The following is a 22,842-nucleotide window of genomic DNA, read 5'->3' on the forward strand; positions in this document are numbered from 1 at the left end:
CCAGGCTGCCCGAGAGCAGCCCACCGGTTGCCCCAGTCCCTACATGTCTTCTAGACGTCTTCTGCCCACAAGAGAGCACCACCCCCTGGGGTGATTATCTAATCTCCATCACCATTTGGTCCCCCAGCCTGGTGACCCTCTTCCGCTGGGTTGTCCTTAAAGGGACAGTCACCACAGTCACCATGGGTCAGACGGCCATCTTCTTATGAAATGGCGGAGCAGGCTCCAAGGGTCAAGTGATCAGCCCGCTCTTATTTAACCTGTTCTTAGGGGGAAATGGCAGTGAGTTCAAACATCCTGTCCGGTCGGCTTTACGGCAAATGCTGCCTTGTGAATGGCAGCTGTGCAACCGTACTGAGCACTTCATTAGTTTGTTTTGAGATGGTTGATGATTGGTAGCTTTTCCTACCTGTCTACTAGGTGGGCTTTGATTGGTTTTCATTTCTGGTGCGATACTTAGAGACGGTGTGGTTGGATCATAGAATCATAGAATCCCCACAGTGCAGAAGCCCATCGAGTCAGCACCGACCACAATCCCACCCAGACCTTATCTCCATAACCCATGTGCTTACCCTAGCTAGCCCCCCTGATACTGAGGGGCAATTTAGCATGGCCAATCCACCTAACCGACACATCTTTGGACACTAAGGGGCAATTTAGCATGGCCAATCCACCTAACCACGTGCAGACTCCACGCGGACAGTGACCCAAGCCGGGAATCGAACCCAGGTCCCTGGCACTGCGAGCCAGCAGTGCTAACCACTGTGCCACTGTGCCGCGGAAGGTTAGGCATCAGTAATAATGAAAACTTGGTTACTTTACGTAGAAGAAGAAAAGAGCAATGATAAGCCACACCATGGCATGTCACGTTGAGAATGTAACTTCAGCCCTGCTGTATTTCAGAATAGCCTATAACTTAAATAAAAACAGAAAATGCTGAAAAGATTCAGCAGGACTTGCAGCATCTGTGGAGAGGGAGGAACAGAGGATTTTCCCAGCATTGTCTATTTTTCTTTTGGATTTCCAGCATCGGTAGTATTTTGCTTTTATTTTTGGCCTGTAAATTAAGATGAGTTAAGATGTGTCTTCATTTCGAGGCCTTGCTCCCTTCCCACTCTGAATTTAGCTGATTGACTATTATGTGACCCCCTCGGCCTCTTCCTCCCTGTTCAACCAGGAAGTAGGAGGACTGACCCCTGACCTTTTGCCACCAGTCAGATAGTCAACTGAATGGACAAACCCTGGTTTAGTGACCCTCCAGGATTGGCTTGGAGTCGCCAGGAATTGAACCCAGCACATAAGGTGGCACAGTGGCACAATGGTGGGAATGGTGGCAAAGTGGTTAGCACTGCTGCCTCACATTGCCAGGGACCCAGGTTCAATTCCGGCCTTGGATGACTGTCTGCGTGGAGTTTGCACGTTCGTCTCGTGTCTGCATGGGTTTCTTCCAGGTGCTACGGTTTCCTCCCAGAGTCCAAAGATGTACAGGTTAGGTGGATTGGCCATGCTAAATTGCCCCTTAGTTTCCAAAGATCTGCAGATTAGGTGGATTGGCCATGCTAAATTGCCCCTTAGTGTCCAAAGATGTGTCGGTTAGATGGATTGGCCATGCTAAATTGCCCCTTAGTATCCAAAGATGTGCAGGTTAGATGTATTGGCCATGGTAAATTGTCCCTTAGTGTCCAAAGATGTGCAGGTTAGGTGGATTGGCCATGCTAAATTACCCCTTAGTGCCCAAAGGTGCGCAGGTTAGGTGGATTGGCCATGCTCTATTTGACATATCCAGTAGTCTGAAGCAAGACAAAAATAAAAGTAACTTATTGCTCCCTTTGGCTATTACAGAAAAGATAGTTGGCATGATAAAACATCAAATACAGCTTTGCCTCAGATAAGGGGAATTTTGAATCCTGTGCGATTAACTTAATTTCCAAAGAGAATACAACTCTTTCCCAGGACCTCTCTGTGGAAAAATGGTCAAAAAGATTTTGAAATGAGACTCCAAAGATTGTGAATTCTTTTGACAGCTGCGCCAAGTACTGGAAAACTATAGTAACAGAAACACTGGATAAATATTCATAATGATCGCAATCGGTGGTGTGCTTTGGAACAGGGGATGCAAAGGACAACTGGAAACAGAGGCGGTGCAAAGTGCAATGTTTCGCTGATTTTGTTCTTGCTTTCTAAAAACAGCTTTATTTTAAATAGCAGACCAAATATATAACTTATAACTTTCTCCCCCAAGTACACAAACTCGCTTCACGAGAAAGAGTCGGAAATGTGCAGGTTAAGTGGATTGGCCATGCTAAATTGCCCCTTAGCGTCCAAAGATGTGCGGGTTAGGTGGATTGGCCATGCTAAATTGCCCCTTAGTGTCTAAAGATGTGTAGGTTAGGTGGATTGGCCATTCTAAATTGTTCCTTAGTGTCTAAAGATGTGTGGATTGGCCATGCTAAATTTCCCCTTAGTGACCAGATGTGTAGGTTAGGTGGATTGGCCATGCTAAATTGCCCTTTAGTGTCCAAAGATGTGTAGGTTAGGTGGATTGGCCATGCTAAATTGCCCCTTAGTGTCCAAAGATGTGCAGGTTAGGTGGATTGGCTATGGTCAATACGCAGTGTTACTGGGTAGGGCAGAGGGGACAGCCTGGGTAAGATGCTCTATTGGAGAGTTAGTGCTGGTTCAATGGGCCGAATGGCCTCCTTCTGCACTGTAGGCATTCTATGCAACCTGGAGGGCTATGTTCACCAGTGCATGTTTTTCTGCCCAATCATGCTGTTAAAAAGAAAGTCGCCACGAGAGGAGGGGATGTGGGGAGGCGGGTGGTGTGGCGGGGGTGGGGGGGGGGGGGGGGGGTTGTTAAAGAAGCGAATCTCTTACTCCAGGGTGTGTAGTTTGTTGATACGGTTCCTTGTGAAGGGGGTAGAGCATGCTGGTGAGCTCTCATGTGGATTCCAAAGCTGTTAATCCCCTGATGTCACACACTGAACCCTTCCTACAAATCATTGATGTCAACTGTCAACCACTCTTACAAGTCATAGAATCCTACAGAGCAGGAGGAGGCCATTTGACCCATCGAGTCTGCACCGACCACAATCCCACCCAGGCCCTATCCCCATAAGCCCATGCTAATCCCCCTGACACTAAGGGACAATTTAGCATGGCCAATCCACCTAACCCACACATCTTTGGACTATGGGAGGAAACCGGAGCACCCGGAGGAAACCCACGCAGACACGGGGAGAAAGTGCAAACTCCACACAGACAGTGTCCCAAGGTGGAATTGAACCCGGGTCTCTGGTGCTGTGAGGTAGCAGTGCTAACCACTGTGCCACCGTGTCACCTGTGCAACAATGTGAATGTACCAATCAACGCTTTGGAAATTTGTTATATTGGGTATCAGGATGAGCTGCTGGGAATTGCACAAAAATAAACCGCAGTGAGATCAAACTGGAATCCTGGAAATAAAAGTTACAGATCTGTCAATTATGACTCATTTCAACTGTGCTGAACAGGGATGAATCATTGTTTGGTCATTTGTACGATTATATTCCTCTTCCATGGAGGAACAATGTTGTTTCTTGCTGAGAAGCATTCCATCTGCTGTTGTGTCCTCAGATTTACATCCCGTACTCAAATCACAGAATCCCTACAGTGCAGAAGGAGGCCATTCAGTCCATCAAACCTGCACCGGCAACAGGCCCACCCAGGCCCTACCCCTGTAATCCCCGTGTTTCCCCTATTTGTCCCCATGACACTAAGGGGCAATTTAGCATGGCCAATCCACCTAACCCATGTACCTTTGGAGTGTGACATGAAAGCAGAGCACCCGGAGGAAACCCACGCAGGCATGGGCAGAACATGCAAACTCCACACAAACAGTGACCCAAGCCAGGAATCAAACCAGGGTCCCTGGCGCTGTGAGGCAGCAGTGCTAACCACTGTGCCGCCGTTCTCTCCATGGCCTTGTTCTTCCCAGTGCTGTAGCCTCCTCCAGGTCTACAATCCCCCCAAAACTCTCTGTTCCTCCACCTCTTATACTTCCCCTATCCATCATCCCACCACTGGCAGCTGTGCCTCCAGGCTCTAAGCTTTAGAACGGCCTTCTCCTCACTTAATTTAAGACTCTCTTTAAAACCTATCTCTTTTATCAAATGTCTTGTCACCTCTCCTAATATCTGCTCCTTTTGTTTCAGTGTCAAGATTTATCTGTTGCAATGCACTTTAAATAGCTGAGGACTTTTTCCTATTTTAAAGGGCTACAAGTTATTGGTGCTTTTTTTAAGGGTATCTTCACACTTTCTGCTTTTTGTCACCCTCGGGGAACTGTGTAAGGATTTCCAAGGTCATGCTCAGCCTGTTGAACCATGTTGTGCGCACTCCATGGCCAACAACTCCTGACTTTGGACTCGAACCTAGAGTTGCTGGTTCAGTGGTAAGAATGCTACCGTTGAGCTACTTCATCGGGTCTTGTTTGACTAGTTTGCTTTAGTCAAAGCTTTAAAAAACAACAAAGAATGACTAAGAAAGCAATAAAGAAAGGAAAGATAGATTATGAAACTAAACTAGCTCTAAACATAAAAAATAATAGTAAAAGTTTTTACAAATATATAAAAAGGAATTGAATGGCTAGAGTGAATGTTGGACCCTTGGAGGATGAGAGGGGGGATTTAATAGTGGAAAACGAGGAAATGGCTGAGACTTTAAATAGGTTTTTTGTGTCGGTCTTCACGGTGGAAGACACAAATAGTTTACCGAATATTAACGATCGAGTGTTGGTAGGAGGAGAGGTATTCAATACAATTATTGTTACTAAAGAGGCATTGCTTGGTAGACTAACGGGACTGAAGGTGGACAAGTCCCCGGGCCCGGATGGAATGCATCCCAGGGTACTGAAAGAAATGTCAGAGGTAATAGTGGATGCGTTAGTGGTTATTTATCACAATTCACTGGCCAGCTGATTGGAAAACGGCTACTGTTACGCCGCTGTTTAAAAAAGGAAGTAGACAAAAGGCGGGTAACTACAGGCCGGTTAGCTTAACGTCTGTAGTTGGGAAAATGCAGGAATCCATCATTAAAAAAGAAATAGCGGGCCATCTGGATGAGAATGGTTTGATCAAGCAGACGCAGCATGGATTCATGAGAGGAAAGTCGTGTTTGACGAACTTACTGGATTTTTATGAAGTTGTGACTAGTGCGGTTGACGGAGGGGAACCGGTAGATGCGGTGTTTTTGGATTTCCAAAAGGCATTCGATAAGGTGCCTCACAAAAGGTTGCTGCGGAAGATTGGGGCACACGGAGTTGGGGATAGGATGTTAGCGTGGATTGGGGATTGGCTATCCAACAGGTAGCAGAGAGTTGGAATAAATGGGTGCTTTTCTGGTTGGCAGATGGTGACTAGTGGCGTGCCGCAGGGATCGGTACTGGGGCCTCAACTGTTTACTATTTATTTAGATGATCTGGAGGAGGGGGCTGAGTGTAGGGTAACAAAGTTTGCTGACGACACGAAGATAAGTGGGAAAGTGAATTGCGTGGAGGAAGCGGAAGGTCTGCAGAGAGATTTGGACAGGCTGAGTGAGTGGGCGAGGATCTGGCAGATGGAGTATAACATTGGCAAATGCGAGGTTATTCACTTTGGAAGAAATAATAGCAAATTGGATTATTATTTAAATGGAAAAAAATTACAACATGCTACTGGGGACCTGGGGGTCCTTGTGCATGAGTCGCAAAAACTCAGTCTGCAAGTACAACAGGTGATCAAGAAGGCAAATGGGATATTGGCATTTATCACGAGGGGGATAGAATATAAAAGCAGAGAAGTCTTGCTGCATCTGTACAAGGCATTAGTGAGGCCGCAGCTGGAATACTGTGCGCAGTTTTAGTCCCCTTACTTGCGAAAGGATATATTGGCCTTATAAGATAATGAAGGGGCTGGATAGGGTAGAAGTGGAGAGATTCTTTCCACTTAGAAAGGAAACCAGAACTAGAGGGCACAGCCTCAAAATAAAGGGGGGTCAGTTTAGGACAGAGTTGAGGAGGAACTTCTTCTCTCAGAGGGTGGTGAATCTCTGGAATTCTCTGAAGTGGTGGAGGCTACCTCGTTGAATATGTTTAAGTCACGGATAGATGGATTTCTGATCGGTAGGGGAATTAAGGGTTATGGGGAGCGGGCGGGTAAGTGGAACTGATTCACTTCAGATCAGCCATAATCTTATTGAAAGGCTCGAGGGGCTAGATGGCCTACTCCTGCTCCTATTTCTTATGTTCTTATGTCATTGAGTGGGCAGCACCATGGCACAGTGGTTAGCACTGATGCCTCACAGCGCTGGGGACCCGGGTTCAATTCCAGCCTTGGGTGACTGTGTGGAGTCTGCACGTTCTCCCCGTGTCTGCATGGGTTTCCTCCGGATGCTCCAGTTTCCTCCCACAGTCCAAAGGCATGCGGGTTCGGTGGATTGGCCATGCTAAATTGAACCTTGATGTTCCAAGGTGTGTAGGTTCAGAGGATTAATGGGGTAAATACATGGGGTTATGGGGATGGAGGGTGATGAGCCTGGGTACAATGCTCTGCTGAAGAGTCATGCAGACTTGTTGGGCTGAATGGCCTCCTTCTGCACTGTAGGGATTCTATGATTTGTTATAAACAATTTCTAATAATGCTTAAAATTATTCACCATCTTAATTATACTCCTAGTTTTTGTATATAATTCCACATGAGAATAAATCTGATTTAATAGCTTAACCTGGATCTTTCAGTGTCACTTGGGCTGACAGTTTAATGCAACCCCCATAATGAGATACTTCAGAAGGTGGTGGAGGCGGGGTCGCTGAATATTTTTAAGGCAGAGGTAGATGGATTCTCTGCAGCTCTGACGAAGGGTTGTTCAGACTCAAAATGTTGGCTCCATTCTCTCTCCACAGATGCTGTCAGATCTGCTGAGTTTCTCCTGCATTTTCTGTTTTTGTTTCAGATTCCAGCACCCGTAGTATTTTGCCTTTATCTTTTATGGATTCCTATTGGGCAAGGAGATCAAAGGTAATCGAGGGTTGATGGGGAATGTGAAACCTAGCACAAACAGATCATGTTGAATGGTGGAGCAGGCTCGAGGGGCCGAATGGCCTACTCCTGCTCTTACTTCGCATGTTCATATGTCAAATGTTTTGAAATTTGCCACACCAGATGTACCTGGATGCGGACCCAGGAAGATCTAGAATCATAGAATCCTACAGTGCAGAAGGAGGCCATTTGGCCCATCGAGTCTGCACCGACCACAATCCCACCCAAACCCTATCCCCGTAACCCCATGCATTTACCCTAGCTAGTCCCCCGACACTAAGGGTAATTTAGCACGGCCAATCCACCTAACCCGCACATCTTTGGATTGTGGGAGGAAACCGGAGCCCCCAGAGGAAACCTACGGAGGCACAGGGAAAACGTGCAGACTCCGCACAGAGAGTGACCCAAGCCGGGAATTGAACCCGGGTCCCTGGCACTGTGAGGCAGCAGTGCTAACCACTGTGCCACCGTGTAACATGAGTTCTAATAATACTCTGCACATTGCATGTTGGAATGTCAGGAAATTTAGCACCAATGAAAGCCATCACTCAAACTCAGTGGAGCTCAACACCTGTCTCAGACTAACCTCTCCTGTCCCGGTTAAAAACTAAAAACTCACATAACAGGAGTGTGTGTATATATATGTATATATATTTCGGAGACAGGCAGAGACAGAAAACAAGCTGACTGTTGGACAGCATGAGAGATGTGCAGGTCTACTGTAATCAGTGGTAATGAATATCAGACTGGACATAGACAGACAAGCAATGTGATACCATCAGCGTATTAATTCCCAGTGTGTAAGGAAAGTTATGTGGTTTTTTTTAATTCATTCATGGAACATGGGTGTCGCTGGCTGGCCAGCATTTGTTGCCCGAGGGCAGTTGAGAGTCAACTACATTGCTGTGGCTCTGGAGTCACATGTAGGCCAGACCAGGGTAAGGACAGCAGATTTCCTTCCCCAAAGAACATTAATGAACCAGATGGGTTTTTCCGACAATGGTTTCATGGTCATCAGTAGATTCTTAATTCCAGAGATTTTTTATTGAATTCAAATTCCATCACCTGCCGTGGCGGGATTCGAACCTGCGTCCCCAGAACATTCGCTGAGTTTCTGGATTAATTGTCTTGCGATAATGCCACTAGGCCATCACCTTTGTCCACCCAATTTTCCTGTCACGATTGGGTACCTCACCCAGGTTTTACCAGACATTATTCATCCAAAAATGTAACCTATCCCTGTGACAGTTCGGGACTTCAAAGAATGGACAGAAGAAACTCATCTCCCGCAGGAACAAATCTTAACATCCGAGCCCCTTTCCTTATTTGTCTTTATCGCACTCGGGTCTGCCTTCAGCTGGGATTCAATGTCCAGTTCTAGGCACTGCAATGTAGGAAGAGTATGAAGACATTAAGGAGGATTCTACAAGAATGGTTCCAGGAATGAGAAACTTCATTGGAATGTTGAGGTTGTCTTCCTTAGAAAAGAGAAGGTTGACAGGAGATTTGATAGAAGCGTTCAAAATCATGAGGGGTCTGGACAGAGTAGACAGGGAGAAACTGTTCCTACTGTACGCTATACAGACAAAGCATACCGTTCATAGAGAAGGAAAGGAGAGGACGCAGAATGTAGTGTTACATTCATAGCTAGGATGTAGAGAAAGATCAACTTAATGTGAGGTAGGTCCATTCGGTTTGAGTTATAAGGAGAGTCTGAGACTTTTTTCTCTGGAACGTAGGAGGCTGATGAGTGATCTTATAGAGGTCTATAAAATAATGGGGGGCACAGATCAGCTAGAAAGTCAATATCTTTTCCCAAAGGTAGGGGAGTCTAAAACTAGAGGGCATAGATTTAAGGTGAGAGGGGAGAAATACAAAAGGGTCCAGAGGGGCAATTTTTTCACACACAGGGTGGTGAGTGTCTGGAACAAGCTGCCAGAGGCAGTAGTTGAGACGGGTACAATTATGTCTTTTAAAAAGTGTTTAGACAGTTACGTGGGTACAATGGGTTTAGAGGGATATGGGCCAAAGACGGGCGATTGGGACTAGCTGAGTGGTTTTAAAAAAAGGCCGGCATGGACAAGTTGGGCCGAAGGGCCTGTTTCCATGCTGTAAACCTCTATGACTATGACTCTAATAGTCTGATGGCAGCAGGGAAGAAGCTGTTCTTGAGTTGGTTGGTTCGTGACCTCAGACTTTTGTATCTTTTTTCCGACAGAAGAAGGTGGGAGAGAGAATGTCCGCGGTGCATGGGGTCCTTGGTTATGCTGGCTGCTTTGCCAAGGCAGCGGGAAGTGTAGACAGAGTCAATGGATGGGAGGCTGGTTTGAGTGATGGATTGGGCTACGTTCACAACCCTTTGTAGCTTCTTGCGGTCTTGGTCAGAGCAGGAGCCATACCAAGCTGTGATACAAACAGAAAGAATGCTTTCTATGGTGCATCTGTAAAAATTAGTGAGAGTCGGAGCGGACATGCTGAATTTCCTTAGCTTTCTGAGAAAGTAGAGGCGTTGGTGGGCTTTCTTAACTATAGAGTCAGCGTGGAGGGACCAGGACAGTTTGTTGATGATCTGGACACGTTGAAACTTGAAGCTCTCGATCATTTCTAGAATGTACTGCTTGTGAGGATGGTGGAGGCAGTTTCAATCATGCCTTTCAAAACAGAATTAGATAAGTACCCAAAATGAATAAAAATTGCAGGGCTATGGGGAGTGGGATTGGCTGATTTGCTTTTGCAGGAGGGGCTGGCACATACACGATGGGCTGAGGGGCCTCCTTCAAATGCTGTAACCATTCTATGATTCCCATGTGGTGGCACGGTGGCACAGTGGTTAGCACTGCTGCCTCACAGCGCCAGGGACCCGGGTTCAATTCCAACCTCGGGTAACTGTCTGTGTGGAGTTGGCACGTTCTCCCCGTGTCTGCGTGGGTTTCCTCCGGGTGCTCCGGTTTCTTCCCACAGTCTGAAAGATACACTGGTTAGGTGTGTTGGCCTGAACAGGCGCCGGTATGTGGCGACTAGGGGAATTTCACAGTAACTTCATTGCAGTGTTAGTGTAAGCCTACTTAGAGTCATAGAGTTTACAGCATGGAAACAGGCCCTTCGGTCCAACTTGTCCATTCCGCCCATTTTTTTTAAACCCCTAAGCTAGTCCCAATTGCCCGCATTTGGCCCATATCCCTCTATACCCATCTTACCCATGTGACTGTCTAAACGCTTTTTAAAAGACAGAATTGTACCCGCCTCTATTGCTCCTCTGGCAGCTTGTTCCAGACACTCACCACCCTCTGTGTGAAAAAATTGCCCCTCTGAACACTTTTGTATCTCTCCCCTCTCACCTTAAACCTATGCCCTCTAGTTTTAGACTCCCCTACCTTTGGGAAAAGATATTGACTATCTAGCTGATCTGTGCCCCTCATTATTTTATAGACCTCTATAAAATCACCCCTCAGCCTTCTACGCTCCAGAGAAAAAAGTCCCAGTCTATCCAGCCTCTCCTTATAACTCAAACCATCAAGTCCCGGTAGCATCCTAGTAAATCTCTTCTGCTCTCTTTCTAATTTAATAATATCCTTTCTATAATAGGGTGACCAGAACTGCACACAGTATTCCAAGTGTGGCCTTACCAATGTCTTGTACAACTTCAACAAGACGTCCCAACTCCTGTATTCAATGTTCTGACCAATGAAACCAAGCATGGTGAATGCCTTCTTCATCACTCTGTCCACCTGTGACTCTACTTTCAAGGAGCTATGAACCTGTACCCCAAGATCTCTTTGTTCTGTAATTCTCCCCAACGCCCTACCATTAACTGAATAAGTCCTGCCCTGGTTCAATCTACCAAAATGCATCACTTCGCATTTATCTAAATTAAACTCCATCTGCCACTCGTCAGCCCACTGGCCCAATTGATCAAGCTCCCGAGATAACCTTGTTCACTGTCCACTATGCCACCAATCTTGGTATCATTTGCAAACTTGCTAACCATGCCTCCTATACTCTCATCCAAATCATTAATATAAATGACAAATAACAGTGGGCCCAGCACTGATCCCTGAGGCACACCGCTGGTCACAGGCCTCCAGTTTAAAAAGCAACCCTCTACAACCACCCTCTGGCTTCTGTCATCAAGCCAATTTTGTATCAATTTAGCTACCTCACCCTGGATCCCGTGAGATTTAGTCTTATGCAGCAACCTAACATGCGGTACCTTGTCAAAAGCCTTGCTAAAGTCCATGTAGACAACATCAACTGCACTGCCCTCATCTACCTTCTTGGTTACCCCTTCAAAAAACTCAATCAAATTTGTGAGACATGATTTTCCACTCACAAAGCCATGCTGACTGTCCCTAATCAGTCCTTGCATCTCTAAATGCCTGTAGATCCTCTCTCTCAAAATACCTTCCAACAACTTACACAGATGTGAGGCTCACTGGCCTGTAGCTCGCAGGCTTTTCCCTGCAGCCCTGTTTAAACAAAGGCACAACATTTGCCACCCTCCAATCTGCAGGCACCTCACCTGTGACTATCGATGATTGTGACACGAAAAATAAACTTTAAAAATGAACATCCTCGGCATCGCTGTTTTATTTGCGATTTCAGACACTGAAGAGAGAGGATGACAAGACAGTGGCGTATAGTTTAAACTCCGGAGTAGCCGCTGTCAGACATTGGGCAGACAGGATTCAAAAATGTCTTGGTGCAACGCTGATACTTTTGGTAAACTGGTGTTAAAAGTAGAACGTCAAAATGAAGCAAATATGATCTGGGCTGAATAGTGGCTCCGCTGCATTTTAATCCATGGCATCAGCAGGAACCCACTTGTACAAATAATGTGAAGAGAACCTAGACTTCTGGGATCTGCTCTATCCTAATGAACTGATATATGCACTGTGAAGGAATAACTATCGGATCGTTGAATGCCAATCGTAGCCTGAGGCAGATAACCAGCACAGCCAGGGTACATACAGAGAGAATGAGCAGTGAAAGCTTTAATCCACAGTGATAACAGAGAGCTTGATGTGCATCCACCTTCCTCAGCCTCTCCACTTCTCTCTCTCCTCCTTCAACACATTGCTTCAAAAAATTCCCTTCAATTGAGCTTATGGTCACCTGCTGTTAGCGTCCAGCATGGGAGGCCACCAGAGTCAGGCACCTTCGTAGAATCATAGAATCCCTACAGTGCAGAAGGCCATTCAGCCCATCGAGCCTGCACCAACCACAATCCCACCCAGGCCCTATTCCCGTAACCCCACATATTTACCCTGATAATCCCCCCGAAACTAAGGGCAATTTAGCACAGCCAATCCACCTAACCTACGCATCTTTGGACTGTGGGAGGAAACCGGAGCACGCGGAAGAAACTCATGCAGACACGGGGAGAGAACATGTAAACTCCACACAGTCACCCGAGGCCGGAATCGAACCCGCGTCCCTGTGCTGTGAGGCAGCAATGCTACCCACTGTGCCACCGTGCAGCACATGATGTCAATCCATCAGCCCATCTGGTTCACCAATGCTCTCTCAGGAAGGAAATCTGTCGTCCTTACCCAGCCTGGCCTACATGTGATTCCAGAGCCACAGCAATGTGGTTGACTCCAAAGTCCAAAGATGTGTGGGTTAGGTGTGTTGGCCATGCTAAAATGCCCCTTAGTGTCAGGGTATTAGCAGGGTAAATATGTGGAGTTACAGGGATAGGGCCTGGGTGGAATTGTGGTTGGTCAAGGCTCGATGGGCCGAATGGCTTCCATCTGTACTGTAAGGATTCTATAACTCTTAATTGTCCTCTGTAGTGGCTTAACAAAACACTCAGTCCCAGGGCAACTAGGGATGGGCAACATTGCCACAACACCCGTATCCAAGGAAATTTTTTTTTGAAATACAGTGACATCTTTACGCACACGGTAACACCCAGGAATTCATCAACATGTTATTGAAAAATTTAAGCCCAGAGCCTTAACTCGGCGGTGGCACAGTGGTTAGCACTGCTGCCTCACAGCGCCAGGGATCCGGGTTCAATTCCCGGCTTGGGCCACTTTGTGTGTGGAGTCTGCATGTTCTCCCAGTGTCTGCGTGGGTTTCCTCCGGGTGCTCCGGTTTCCTCCCACAGTCCGAAAGATGGCCATGCTAAATTCTCCCTCCGTGTACCCGAACAGATGCCGGAGTGTGGGCAACTAGGGGAATCTCACAGTAACTTCATTGCAGTGTTAATGTGAGCCTACTTGGAACTAATAAATTAGCTTTAACTTTTAATTCTCTATTTACACGGAGCATTTTCATCACCATATTAACATTGTCTTGACATGTCACCCTTTATCCAGGTCAAAACGCATTGGAACAAACTAGATAACAAATGAATTCCCTCCATATCACTGTAGCTTCATTCCAAAGGTCAGGCAACAACAGGCTTGAACATCTTTGTAACAAAATGGGAACTTTATTTTTTTTAATGTGTGTCCTGCTCTTCAAATCACACGGTGGCACCAGCTTTTAAAAAAAGATCAGCTGAATAAGAATCATAAAGTTTAATTTTGGGCTTGGTGAATTTAAGAAGCTTGATATCTGTCCCAGTGTGTGTTTGTGGTCATCTCCATCACCAAGGGAGTGGCAGATATAGGCGGTAACTGCCACTCTAAGTAGTCAAGTAGTAGTTACAGGACACGTCTGAAGATTTAATGTGGTGTTTCCCATCCCCTCACTCTCATTATTTTAACAGTTCTGCATTAGTTCAGTCTTGGGCCGGCGCAACCTTTTGCAAAGCTGTAGAAAATCACGCTGGGCAGCGGCAGAAAATGGCCGATAGGGTGTCAAAGGTCACGCGAAGTGTGAGACTTCACTCTCGCCCGATTTACTCCAGAAAGTGGCAGTGAATCATAGAAGAAGATAGGAGCAGGAGGAGGCCATTCGGCCTGTGATGACTTCAGCCAGGCTAATGAGGTTGGTTTGCTAGAGTACGAACTGCCTGATGAGTCCTAATTGATGGTTAAATCAGGGAGCCTCATGCTCCCTATTTAAAGCAGGTGTGTCAGACTCCCAGCCTGCATTCAGCAGGGAGCAACTGGAGAACTGGCTGTGTACAGATGTATGGTGTAAATAAAGTAACTTGGTAACAGGACATTTGCCTCTGTGGAGTTATTACACGACCCTTCGAGCCTGCTCCACCATTCATCACGATCATGGCTGATTGTCCAACTCAATAGCCTAATCCTGCTTTCTCCCCATAACCTTTGATCCCATTCGCCCCAAGTGCTATATCCAGCCACCTCTTGAATACATTCAATGTTTTGGCATCAACTATTTCCTGGGGTAATGAATTCCACAGGCTCACCACTCTTTGGGTGAAGAAATGTCTCCTCATCTCCGTCCTAAATGGTCTACCCTGTATCCTCAGACTGTGACCCCTGGTTCTGGACTCCCCCACCATCGGGAACATCCTTCCTGCATCTGTCCTGTCTAGTCCTGTTGAATTTTATAAGTCTCTGCGAGTTCCCCCTCATTCATCTGAACTCCAGCGAAAACAATCCTAAACTAGTCAATCTCTCCTCATACACCAGTCCCGCCATCCCCGGAATCAGCCTGGTAAACCTTCGCTGCACTCCCTCGAGAGCAAGAACATCCTTCTTCAGAAAAGGAGACTAAAACTACACACAATACTCTCGGTGTGGCCTCACCAAGGCCCTGCATAATTGTAACAACACATTCCTGCTCCTGTACTCGAAACTTCTCGCAATGAAGGCCAACATACCATTTGCCTTCTTTGCCGCCTGCTACACCTGCATGCTTACCTTCAGTGAGTGGTGCACAAGGACACCCAGGTCTGCTCATTCATCACATTACCCACTGCTGGTTGCAACGAGACTGAAAGCTGCAGTGTCGGTAAAATGTTCTTTGAAAAGGAATCTGAAACAGCTACATTCCTGAGGTTCAATGATTCCAAGGTGCAAAGCCCAGTCCCAAATGCTTCGAGCCCCAATTGGAATGAGAGTTGCAATGAGAAACAAAGAATTTGCATTTAAATAGCGCACTTAAGTACATCTTATGGCACAATGTGTAGCATCCCTGCCTCTGAGCCAAAAACCCCGGGTTTGAGTCCAGGACTTGATGGCCAAGGAAGGTGCATTCATAACGCGGCCAAACGGGTTGAGTGTCAACCTGTAAATCCTTTCGAACACGCCAATGGCTGGCGGTAAGAGCAGGAGAGAGTCCTGATCAGCCATATTTGATGTGGAGTGGCGCCCCTCAAGCTATAAGTCCCCTGGCGACAGACGAGCAACCTGTGCCGGGAATTACTGGCTGTGGAAACAGACAAAAGTCTGACTTAGTGCATCACTAGGTGCGGGAAGAGAGTTGGAATTGGAATTTCAGTGCTTCATGTTGTCATTGCTAAATGCTTTATAGTCAATGGGCTTTGGACACGAGTCACTGTTGTAATGTAGGAGTTGCAGAAGCCAATTTATGCACAGCAAGATCCCACAAAAACCACAATGTGATAATGGCCAGATAACCTGTTTTCAAAGATGATAGTTGAGGGTTAAATATTGGCTCGGCACCAAGGAAAAGCTCCCCCACTCTTCCTCAAGTTAGTGCCATGAAGTCTTTTGCATCCACATGTCCTCTCAACTTAACATCTCACCCCAAAGGCAACACCTCTGACTCACATTGCCGGCACCGTTCTGGGGTATCCACCCAGATTTTGTGCTTGGGTCTCCAGAGTGGGGATTGTTCCCTGATCCTTCGGCCTGGGAGTGGAGGGCGCTCTCGCTGAGCTAGGACTGACAGTGGGCAGTTGGAAGACCTCATCTGACAGAGGTAGATTTGATTTGATTTATTATTGTCACATGTATTAGTATACAGTGAAAAATATTGTTTCTTGTGCGCTATACAGACAAAGCATACCGTTCATAGAGTACATAGGGGAGAAGGAAAGGAGAGGGTGCAGAATATAGTGTTACATTCATAGCTAGAGTGTAGAGAAAGGTCAACTTAATATATGGCAGGTCCATTCATAAGTCTGATGGCAGCATTGAAGAAGCTGCTCTTAAGTTGGTTGAATCGTGACCTCAGACTTTTGAATCTTTTTCCTGACGGAAGAAGGTGGAAGAGAGAATGTCCAGAATGGGTTGGGCTATGTTCACAACTCTTTGTAGTTTCTTGTTGTCTTAGTCAGAGCAGGAGCCATACCAAGCTGTGATACATTGGGATAGAATGCTTTCCACAGTGCATCTGCAAAAATTCGGACATGCCGAATTTCCTTAGCCTTCTGAGAAAGTAGAGGCGTTGGTGGGCTTTCTTAACTGTTCCGTCAGCGTGGAGGGACCAGCATAGGTTGTTGGTGATCTGGACACCTCGAACCTTGACCACCATGACAGTGTTTCAGCAGAATCACAGTCTTCTGGATTGTATTGCACATGCCCTGGGCATTGCTTGGTATCCTTCTATTCCAACGACCCCATTGTCCGGCCCCTCTGGGGTCTCTGGATGGAATGTCCCTTTGAAGCTGTGTGGGTGTACAACTGCACAGGCCCCACACTACGGCGCCTGTTCGGGTCAATGCACCTAACCAGCACGTTTTTCAGAATGTGGGAGGAAACCGGAGCACCCGGAGGAAACCCACGCAGACATGGGGAGAATGTGCAAACTCCACATAGGCAGTGACCCGAGCCGGGAATCGAACCTGGGTCCCTGACGCTGTGAGGCAGCAGTGCTAACCCACTGTGCCACCCAATGCAAAACAGTCAACTCAGTGTAAGGGAGACACAACCACCATTCCCTTTAAGATACATATGTGCAGAACAGCTCCATAACCTTAAATCAGCCACGCAGTGTAACAAACGGGCTGTGCATTACAAAGACAAATGAGAAGGAACGTTACTCTGGAAAGCAGCTTGGTGGAGTGTGCAGCTGACCTCTACTTCAGTAGGACTCTGTTGTAAGGCACTCTTCTCTGTCCGGTCATCAAAAGTGCTGCATTGAAAGCTAATTGTGGGTTTAGCAATGATCCCCGCATCTGTGTGAGCTTAGTTAGATCTTCATTCTGTCACTGTTTGTGGCTCAATTAGCCAGTGGTGAAGAGTGTAGCCTGGCACAACCTGACCCCATCCGAGTAACTGCTTCCTCTTTCAAATAATCCTGGCCCAGAAACTTGTCTCAAATTGTCCTAACTCACACCAAATCTCCTTTACCCATCAGCCCGGTGCTCACTGGCCAAAACTGGCTCTCAGTCGAGCACCACATCGCTTTTAGAACACCCATTCTTGCTTACGTTATCCTCCAGTCAACATTTAATACTCTAAATCCTCATGTCAGCAACTCACATTCAATTTTGGTTCGTCGATTGTCACGCTGCAGTGCAGGATCTGGCCAGTAGGTGGTCCTGTAAAGCAATTATCGGACGTTCTTCAACTCCATAGGCACCCAGCATAGAGTCTTAGAGCGGGATTTTATAACCTCGTTCGAGCGAGGCTCGTAAAATCCCACCCAAAACCAACGGAGAATTCCATTCTGCAAGCATCACCTGCCCCGATTCCGGGGCGGGCATGGTGATAAAATTCTGGCCATAGATTCATAGAGGTTTACAGCATGGAAACAGGCCCTTCAGCCCAACTTTTTCATGCCAGTCAGTTTTTAACCACTAAGCTATTCCCAATTGCCCGCATTTGGCCCATATCCCTCTATCCCCATCTTACCCATGTAATTGTCTAAATGCTTTTTAAAAGATAAAATTGTACCCGCCTCTACTACTACCTCTGGCAGCTCATTCCAGACACTCATCACCCTCTGAGTGAAAAGAATGCCCCTCTCACCTTAAACCTATGCCCTCTAGTTTTAAACTCCCCTGCCTTTGGGAAAAGATATTGACTATCTGGCTGATCTATGCCCCTTATTATTTTATAGACCTCTATAAGATCACCCCTCAGCCTCCTACACTCCAGGGAAAAAAATCCCAGTCTATCCAGCCTCTCCTTATAACTCAAACCATCAAAACCCGGTAGCATCCTAGTAAATGTTTTCTGCACTCTTTCTAGTTTAATAATATCCTTTCTATAATAGGGTGATCAGAACTGTACACAGTATTCCAAGTGTGGCCTTATTAATGTCTTGTACAACTTCAACAAGACGTCTCAACTCCTGTATTCAATGTTCTGACCAATGAAACCAAGCATGCTGAATGCCTTCTTCACCACCCTGTCCACCAGTGACTGCACTTTCAAGGAGCTATGAACCTGTACTCCTAGATCTCTTTGTTCTATAACTCTCCCCAACGCCCTACCATTAACTGAATAGGTCCTGCCCCGATTTGATCTACCAGAATGCATCACCTCACAGTTATCTAATCTGCCATTCATCGGCCCACTGGCCCAATTGATCAAGATCTCGTTGCAATCTTAGATAACCTTCTTCACTGTCCACTATGCCACCAATCTTGGTATCATCTGCAAACTTACTAACCATGCCTCCTAAATTCTCATCCAAATCATTAGCACAAATGACAAGTAACAGTGGACCCAGCACTGACCCCTGAGGCACACCGCTGGTCACAGGCCTCCAGTTTGAAAAACAACCCTCCACAACAACCATCTATCTTCTGTCATGAAGCCAATTTTGTATCCATTTAGCTAGCTCACCCTGGATCCCATGAGATTTAACCTTATGCAACAACCTACCATGCGGTACCTTGCCAAAGGCCTTGCTAAATTCCATATAAACATCGACTACACTGCCCTCATCTATCTTCAAAAAACTCAATCAAATTCATGAGACATGATTTTCCACTCACAGAGCCATGCTGACTGTCCCTAATCAGTCCTTGCCTCTCTCAGTGCCTGTAGATCCTGTCTCTCAGAATAACTTCTAGCAAGGATATATATACAAAAAAGCTTCATACAAACAAGGAGCAGGAGTAGGCCATTCAGCCCCTCGAGTCTGCTCCAATTTAATACGATCATGGCTGATTTGATAGTAACTTCAAATCTGCATCCCACCTACCCGGATAACCAATCACCCCCCTTGCTTACCAAGAATCTGTCCACCTCTGCCTTAAAAATATTCAATGACTGCTTCCACCATTTTTTCAGGAAGAGAGTTCCAAAGACTCACGACCCTCTGAAAGAAAATATTTTGCCTCACCAACCGATTGTAAGCAAGCCAAGGACAATTTGCTAATCCACCCAGAAGTCTTCCATATATCACACATTCCCTGTAACAGGGTGGCACGGTGGCACAGTGGTTAGCACTGCTGCCTCACAGCGCCAGGGACCCAGGTTCGATTCCCGGCTTGGGCCACTGTCTGTGTGGAGTTTGCACATTCTCCCCGTGTCTGCGTGGGTTTCCTCCAGGTACTCCGGTTTCCTCCCACAGCCCAAGGATGTGCGGGTTAGGTAGATTGGCCATGCTAAATTGTCCCTTAGTGTCCCAAGATGTGCAGGGTAGTGGGAGAAACAGGGTAAATACATGGGGTTACGGGGATAGGATAGGGGGGGTGAGCTTGGGCAAGATGCTCTGCTAGAGAGTCAGTGCCGACGCAATGGGCTGAATGGCCTCCGTCTGCACTGTATGGATTCCATAATTTTTCAATCGCAGGCTGTTGACGGAATTTAACTTCTCCACTCACAATAAATCAGTGAAACAGTTAAAAATGTTGATTATTCATAGCGCTATCGTTGCAAAACAGAATTCATTGCGAACAATGGCATTGGACAGGCTCACGCACAATTAATCCTTAATTCTGATAATAACTTAGAGCCCCTAAAACCCTAATCCTGCCACAAACCACATGCTATCGATCTCCATGGACTCTATTTAATTCTTTCATTCTCTCTCTTCTGTTACTCTAAACCTATCTCCTTCAGTCGTCTGTAATACTGGTGCAGTGTTAATCTTTTTGTCCATTTGCACGACTGTGAAGTTTCTTGGGGCGTTTTGCTATTTTGGAAGTGGGGAATATATAAATGGAAATTATATGAATGTATTTACAAAACAGAAACAAGGCGTTTGGCCAATTCATAGAACCATCGAATCATAGAAAGGTTACAGCACAGAAAGAGGCCATTCAGCCCATTGGGTCCACGCAGGCTAAAAGTAGAGAGAGATAATAATAAACTAGCTACTCATTTTACTCCCACTTACCAGCACCTGGTCTGTAGCCTTGCAAGTTACAGCACTTCAGGTGCAGTTCCAAGTGCATCTTAAATAATTTGACTGTTTCAGCCTTACAATCTATACCTTTACGCCACTTTGGGCAGCAAATTCCAGATGTCTCTTTGCCGCAGAAGGCTGTGGAGGCCAGGTCATTGAGTGTCTTTAAGACAGAGATAGATAGGTTCTTGATTAATAAGGGGATCAGGGGTTATGGGGAAAAGGCAGGAGAATGGAGATGAGAAAAATATCAGCCATGATTGGATGGCAGAGCAGACTTGATGGGCCGAGTGGCCTAATTCTGCTCCTATGTCTTATGGTCTTATGTCCACCACCCTCTGGGTGAAAAAGTATTTCTTCATGTCCTACCTAATCCTTCTCCCAATCAACTTAAATCGCTCTTCCCTGGTCATTGAACCCTCAGCTAAGGGAAATAAGTCTTTCCTGTCTACCCTATCCAGGCCCCTCATAATTTTAGTTCACCTCTCAACCTCCTCTGTTCCAAGGAAAACAATCGCAGCCTAATCCAATCTCTCCTCTTGGCTGCAGTTTTTAAGCCCTGACAACCTTCTTTTAAATCTCCTCTGCGCTCTCTCCAGAACAATGATGTCCTTCATGTAATGTGGTGACCAAAACTGTACACAAAATTCCAGCTGTGGCCTCACCAGCATTTTATACAGTTCCATCGTTACATCCCTGTTTTGTATTCAATGCCTCGCCCATTGAAGGAGAACATTCCATATGCTTCCTTGACCATCTTGCTCACCTGCTCAGGGACCTGAGGACATTCATTCCAAGCTCTCTCACTTCCTCGACCCCTCTCAGTATCTTCCCGTTTACTGAATACTCCCTCGCTTTGTTTGCCCTCCCCAAATACATTACCTCACACGATTCAGGATGGAAATTCCATTTGCCACTTTTCCAACGACTCAATAAAAGCATTGACATCATGTTGGATTCGACAGCTAGCCTCTTCACTATCAATTATGTAGCTAATTTTTGTGTCATCTGCAAATTTCCCAATCATGCCTCCCACATTTAAGCCCAAATCATGAATTCACACAACAAACAGTAAAGACCCCAACACCATGTGCTGTGGAACATCGTGGGAAAGTGTTTTCCATTCGCGAAAGCATCTATCGATCCTTTGTTTCCTGTCACTGAGACAATTTTGGATCCAACTCACCACATTCCCCTATCTCGCATGGGATTTCTCTTTTTGAACAGTCTGCTGTTACGACACAGAGGTTAATCCCCTTTACCTCACATCATAATCTGCTACAATTATTTGGAAAGATGTTACCTGCTCTTCATTAACGTTTAGGGGTTCATTAGCATAAAGGCCTGACACTTTAAGTGAATAATTGACAAGGTATTTCATTTAAATAACCAGGAACTTCAACTAAACAAGGAACACACGGTTCGATTGAAATGCTGTTTGAATAATACAAGGAACATTTGTTACCAAAACAGTAAGAACAGAATTTTAGTCACTCTCAAAGAAATTATATAACCAGGCTTGATGGAATTTGGAAGCTTTTGGAGTTCTTCTGTAGCTGCCCGCTGTCTGTAAGGTCTTTCTGACTCGGTATCCTTCTGTTAGATAGCTGGATAAATCTCTTAAGAGCGATTTAAAATGGCAGGGTGAAGATCTGCTCTAGAACTGAATGCTGGCTTTTACGACTCGCTGTCCTGGCCTCTGGAGATGTTCCCTCTAGAAATGGCTGTTGTTTTGGTCTTTATACCTGCCATGACCTCGCAATTTTCTCACATCACGATTGGTTTGGTGCTGTCAACTCTATCAAATTCAAATCTGATAGGCTCTTAACAGTTGATGGTCCTTTTTAAACTGATAGGCTGGCAGAATGCAAAAGCCTGTTACCAAGCCAACCCTGATGCTTTGGGTCTTTGCTAATATGTTCCAAATTAGTGTCTGTGCGCGCTCTGTATCCAAGCATTTCAAACATTGAAGCACAGAGCTCAAAAACTGCTTTTAAAGGAACCATGCATTGTTTTCTTTCCCTCTGGCATTTTTTACATTTCTTTTATAGCTTTACAAACTCAACTCCACAACATGTAGCCCAGTCCATCACGCAAAATAGCCTCCCGTCCATTGACTCTGTCTACACTTCCCGCTGCCTCGGCAATGCAGTCAGCATAATTAAGGACCCCACGCACCCCGGACATTCTCTCTTCCACCTTCTTCCATCGGGAAAAAGATACAAAAGTCTGAGGCCACGGACCAACTGACTCAAGAACAGCTTCTTCCCTGCTGCCATCAGACTTTTGAATGGACCTACCTCGCATTAAGTTGATCTTTCTCTACACCCTAGCTATGACTGTAACACTACATTCTGCACTCTCTCCTTTCCTTCTCTATGAACGGTATGCTTTGTCTGTACAGCACGCAAGAAACAATATTTTTCACTGTATACTAATACATGTGACAATAATAAATCAAATCAAATCAAATCACTGCCATGTGGAACCTTGTCAAATGCCTTCCTAACGTCCATGTAGACAGTTTCCACTACACCACCCTCATCAATCCTCTTTGTTACTCCTTGATACTTCATCAAAAGATTTGATTAAGTTCATAAGACATGATTTTCCCCTAAACAAAGTCATGATGACTATCTTGGATGAATCTGTG

This window comes from Mustelus asterias, chromosome 28, assembly GCF_964213995.1.
Source record: "Mustelus asterias chromosome 28, sMusAst1.hap1.1, whole genome shotgun sequence".
NCBI lineage: Eukaryota > Metazoa > Chordata > Chondrichthyes > Carcharhiniformes > Triakidae > Mustelus > Mustelus asterias.